Source organism: Limulus polyphemus, unplaced genomic scaffold, assembly GCF_000517525.1.
Source record: "Limulus polyphemus unplaced genomic scaffold, Limulus_polyphemus-2.1.2 Scaffold1676, whole genome shotgun sequence".
NCBI classification, from domain to species: Eukaryota; Metazoa; Arthropoda; class Merostomata; order Xiphosura; family Limulidae; genus Limulus; species Limulus polyphemus.
In genome coordinates this window covers 41,382-47,239 of record NW_013667286.1, presented here as the reverse complement: position 1 = coordinate 47,239, position 5,858 = coordinate 41,382, and the positions used below count along the sequence as shown (strand labels likewise).

General features: G+C 28.1%; 1 protein-coding gene across 1 annotated transcript in view; it reads right to left on the bottom strand.

Moving 5' to 3' along the window:
• LOC106464527 (protein transport protein Sec24A-like) overlaps positions 1 to 5,452 on the bottom strand; it is a 64,405-nt gene extending 58,953 nt beyond the window's left edge. The window contains exon 1 of the mRNA XM_022392258.1: positions 5,318 to 5,452. The gene's annotated coding sequence lies outside the window, so the exon portion shown is untranslated. The remainder of the gene's footprint in view (positions 1 to 5,317) is intronic.
• Between the last annotated feature and the right edge of the window lie 406 nt (positions 5,453 to 5,858).

Below are 5,858 nucleotides of genomic sequence, written 5' to 3'. Positions count from 1 at the left end.
CACACACACACACATACATATTTTTTATTACATTGACCTTTCACCTGGCTAACAATACAGAAGTTACAATGACAAGGCTCATGTGCACTCATGTTACCCTATCCAATAACATAAAGCTGACCTTTGGTCTGTACAAAGTAACTTCTCTTGGCTGTGTTTTAGTAGACTAGTATTTTGTAAAATACAGTCACATTTCAATTATTATAAAATTATATATGTTTTTAAATTATTGCTATTTTGAAATAAGTTCTTAGTTATTTTTCTTAAAACCTAAAACAGTAAATAAAGATGTATAACTAACAATTATCTCCTAGTTACAAACAGTAATTTTGCATGTGGAGGATATGAAACAATATAATTTTTTTTAGGTTCTATATATACATTTGAATAACTAAAAATCTTAAATTACTACATCAATACCATAGAATTCCACTATAATTTATAAAGCTTAGTAACCGAGTTGTATTTTAGTCTAAAAAAAATATGAAATTTCGAGCAGACTAAGGACACAACCTACCTTCTTGAAGAGAAATGGCATCCTAAGAATTTAAAATGGCCAAAAAAGCCAGGGGGGAGGGGGCATTCTGAGCTTCCAATTGATTATTCATGTCATATATAGAAGTGTATATAAGAGAGCATTTCCAAAAATGGAAAGAGGTGGGCAGGATGCCACTGTGCTTGATTTATTACATGATCAATGTCTTAGTAAACAGAAAAGATAAGACCTTCTTATTTTATATTCTAGTTTGTCAATATCAGTAATTTGAGTTTCTAATTCATATGAAACTATAGACGTAGTATTTTGACATCACAAACATCTAATTTGAACCAGTACTGCATTCAACATACCACGTGACACACAAAAATCGATGTTTATCTGTATTTTTTTAATATTTACTTTTAAAGTAAGAAATTGAGCAATGTATAGTACTAAAATCTGAATTATAGTCTACAGTTTGATACCAAACTTATTGACATAAATTCATGAAATAGTAGTTCATTAAAAATTTTGAATGAGAGTCAACAAACAAGATGACATGGCCTTTCACCCGTGACCCGTCTCAAAAGGGTTAACATAAAAGCGAATAATCTTTTGAGAAGATTTTTTCATCAGGTACAAATAATTTACCTAAACACAGTAATATATAACAAAGAAGTCACATTAATGGAGATTCCTTATAGCTTAATAAAGGTATTTTGTTGATGTTAGGTTCTTTATTTAAAATTATGTTTATACTTTTTAATAGAAATGATTAAAAACCCTATAACCCGACACTTTCGAAAGGTCATTCATTTCTATCAAGACCTCTTGAACCTACATGTTTTTCTAACATCATGAATATACTTTTTAATAGATATACTATAGTTTTATTGAGTTTCAATGTTTGTTAACATGAGATTTTTTTGTTATATCCACCAAATAATATATCATCAAATCAGATAAGTTTACTGTTTAGTAAAGATGACAGGTGACAGCAAAATATTTTGATGTCTCAAATCTTTATAAATTATTTTTTATATTTATTCTATCTAAGCAACATACATAAATAAGTTGGCTTACTCGATACCTAATTGCAATCATGATATGTTTTAAATGAAAATATTATTACTTTTTTATTCACAATAGTAAAACATTTTCATTATTTATTAATTTATTTGATTTACAGAAGATCAGTGTGGGATAACTACATATTTATAAAACAAACATAGTGGCAACTGCATGGTAGTAGTTGGTTGACATGAGCAATTCCTTCGCCAAGTAGAGTATGTCCAGATTTTTTTTTTGTCACAAAGTATGTTTTTAAGACATGTGCAAAAGGCAACCTCCAGAAGAGGCCTATCATATAAAAGCAAGTGTAATTTGAAAATTACTTTAAAAACCAAAACAAGGTAAATTAAAACATTAGATAAATAAAAATAAAATAAAAGATTAATACCACGTTGGAATAATGAATTAATTAGTTGAAGAAAAAAAAATGAACCTAGCACACACCATTTTGTTTTGTTTCTTGTACAGAAGGTGTGGAGGTGCAGGGTGTGTATATTAAATACCACTAATCACCCAGCTCTAAGCAATAAATGAAATTACACAAGTTCTATAATGTAGACCAGAATATAACAGACAAGGCAACAGTTTGTCAAAACAAGCATAAAATGAATGATGAAACAAATAATTGAAATATGACACTAAACTTGTCTTAACATTTAACAGTAAGAAGGATAGTTTCTAAACCATTTATCTTTCCATAACCTGGTGTTATTTTAGATAAGCAAAACTGTTTGGTGACTAACACACAATCCTTTTAAGGACTCTGTCAGCTGCACTAATATTAACTTTATTAACTGTTATTACGATGTAGTTTTACTAATGAACATTTCTGTGTACCCACATACACTAATAAAAGGTTTTATTGATTAATGAAGCATTACTTCTCCAAAACAAGACAAAATCACTTGATCAATATATATGAAATATGTTTAATTAATAATTCAGCAAACCTAAATGGTAATCAACAAATATGATAAAACATATACATGTTTACTAAGTCACAATATTACACATATACTCAATATGGATTATCAAATCTGAATATGAAGCTTAGTAAATTATTCTGTCTAGAGAAAACAATTATTTAAACTTTCCTTTATAACACAATATGTTTAAATCAGAATGTATCTTTGTATCCCTCTCTTCACTGATTCTTATATATCTGTCTTTCAAGTAACAAGAAAAGCAAAATTAGAAACAAATTCAATACTGTATTTCTTTTTTTTTAAATATATACAGAGTATATCAATTTGTAGTATTTCATCTCTGCAGCTTTCTATGTAATAAGGAGACCAAAGCTGTTTTTAGCAGCTTCATGTTACAAAATATTACAAGGTTAACATAACCTTATTACTGAAATTATAATGTCATATCTACAGATTGAATAACTCAATTAGCTCTTCTCATCAAATCCAAAGATATCAGATATTCCTTTTAATTACATCTCACAAAAGAAACGTGTTCCTTCCAAGTACATCAATTTAATACAATATTGAAAATCATTTCCCAAATTCTGCCCCACCCATTAAAATTGTTGAAGTCTTTCTAAGTTACAGAAATATTGTCACAGAAACAGTACTTTACAACATTTAGTATCATCAGCAAAGAACAAGAGATGATAATTTAGGAAATTTTCCCAAACTGAATCTTACTATAATGGATATAGCATCTATGTATATAACCAAAACTTCTGTGCCATCCACTCAATGACACCACAAACAAAAATCCATATAAAATTATTTTATTTTTATCATTTTGTTATTCAAGATTCAGAAAATTACAAAAATAAGTGGTATGAGCAACAACCATTTCTTTATAATAGAACACAATTTTAACTAAAAGTACTCTCCTCACAAAAAGAACACGACTTTCACTAGAGCTGTACGATGGTTTGATTATATCTTTATTGACATAATTTAAATGTAATATTGAGAAACTTATTTTTCCAGTAAATGGTGCAATGTTTAATGCGCAAAAACATTACAAGTTAATACTACGATTAGTAATTATTAGCACAAACAGCTGCCCATAGGGCAGTGTTTTTGTAAGTAAATATAATAAACATACATTCAAATTACTTCAAATGCTGATCATTCATAAAAAAAGTTATTGGAGGTAAATTTTTATATTTTCACCTGTTTAATGTCATAACATGCATCATTCACTATAATGTTTATATTATCAATCATCAGTTGCAGTATCCATTACGTAAGTTATGGATCAAATATAACACTTATATTACATCAAAATATATTCAGTTAACAAACTTATATTTTTAACTTGCATATGGTTTTATGAAAATGAAAAAATGTTGTTACACGATTAACAAGCTTAAGAGATTTACAGTGAGAAATTGGATGGAAAAAATTAAAGATATATAAATGTGTTAAGTTTAAGTAAAATGTTAAAATAATGATTGGGCCATTAAAGGATTCCAATGGAAATGATTTTGTTAAAGGCTATGAGATGGCTGAGCTTTAACAGTTTTCTTCTGTTTCTAAAGACAGGATATTACATTTAGAAATATTCTTCACCATAAACATTCTGTGGTAAATACATGTACTGAGATTTACCTGAATTACATAGACATTAATTTGTGATAAAAATAAAGTCAAAGACTAAAAACAGGTTAAGCATTAAAATCAGATATTTTTCCTGGGGTTCCAAAGGAGGTCAAGGATCAGATTTTCTTGACATTATCAGATGTTATCTGGATGATGGAAAGTGTGTGGACTTGATGTATTTTGATTACCATTGGATAAGATACCACATAGATTAGACAGAATTCATCAATAGTGGTTGGAAAAAACTAGTAAATTAGATTGTTCGATAAAAGAAAGCTAAAAGTTATTTATTTACATAAAAATAATAAACACAGATCTCAAAACATATTTCTGTGAGTTCCTATAGTTACATTCTTCCAATCAGTAATTTATAAACACGTTTTTACCTCCTAGTACATTTCCTAACCATTTTTCATTTTCATAAGAATCTAACTCAAATTATTAATAATTAAGCTTTTACAACTATTCAAAAACTTTATAAAGGTCAAAGCACAACACAGTTATTAGGAGCCTTCATCCAACTATGGTAATAAAATACAAATACCCCTTTCTAAAACCATAATGAGCAATAAGATATAAAGTTATGTACATACTGTGACTTTTTTCTATTGATTTCCTGGCTGTTTTGAAACTTCTGAATTTTCTAGTCTATATTTACTTTCACTAACCATCAATATTGGTTTTCAAAGTGTTTAAAATTTTCTCTTTGCTGAAAATACACAGAGAAGCAATTATGCTTTTCTGTCTTAAACCAATAAAATTTTCATTAAACTAAAGTAATATTACTCTAAATTTAATATTTTAAATAATAAGTTACACCTCTAATCACAAAGTTACCTACACCGTTCACAGTTGTATTACTTGTAATGTAACTTGCTAAGTCATAAGTTATAAAAATTAAAATATAACTATGAGCCAATTTTTGTTTAGTCTTTATTTTTTAAACTTAATTTTTAAATGAAGGCTTAACTTTCAGATTTCATGCTTCATTACTCAGTTACCGTACTAATAGTAATATTATAGTCTATAGTAATATAGTCTATAGTAATCAGTATAGTCTATACTCTATAGCGTTAATTATTACTATTAGGCTTAACATAGTAATACATTTATTTTAATTAAATGCTTCTCATTACACATGTATACGTGTTTAGATAAACTATGTTAATTATTGTGTGTAACACTGTATTTTTAAATAACTTACGTGTCAAAGATTGTTAATTTTCATAACTTCACTGTACGAGAAGCTTAGTAAATTTGCTTTAGCAAAATCGTATACATATTGTTCTATGCGAATGACGTAGGCAACTTATCTCGACCGAAAGGAAAGCACTATAAACTTTTATACAGAGCCTGCGCTACTTTGAGCAACGTGGCACTTTACCCAAAGTGCAATGAGCCCTCTTTCAACTTAAAGATACACCTCTCCCCATAAACCTTTTGTACAGAAACTCCTAAGTTAACGAATTGTACATAAGAAACAATGCATCTTTCTTTGCATTGACTTTTGTTAATGTAACCTGTGAAATGGAATAATGCTTTATTGTGTAAATCATAAGAATTAATAGATATCACTATAAAGATTTTTTTTTCGATCCCATGTACTTAAATCATTCCTTTGGCATAATAAAATTCCTACTCTTTAGAATCGTTTAATTTTATATAAATGTGCAAGTCAAAATATATTGTTACGTCTCCGTTTGTTAATTAACTTTCCGAAACATTAACGACACAAGTCTTTACTT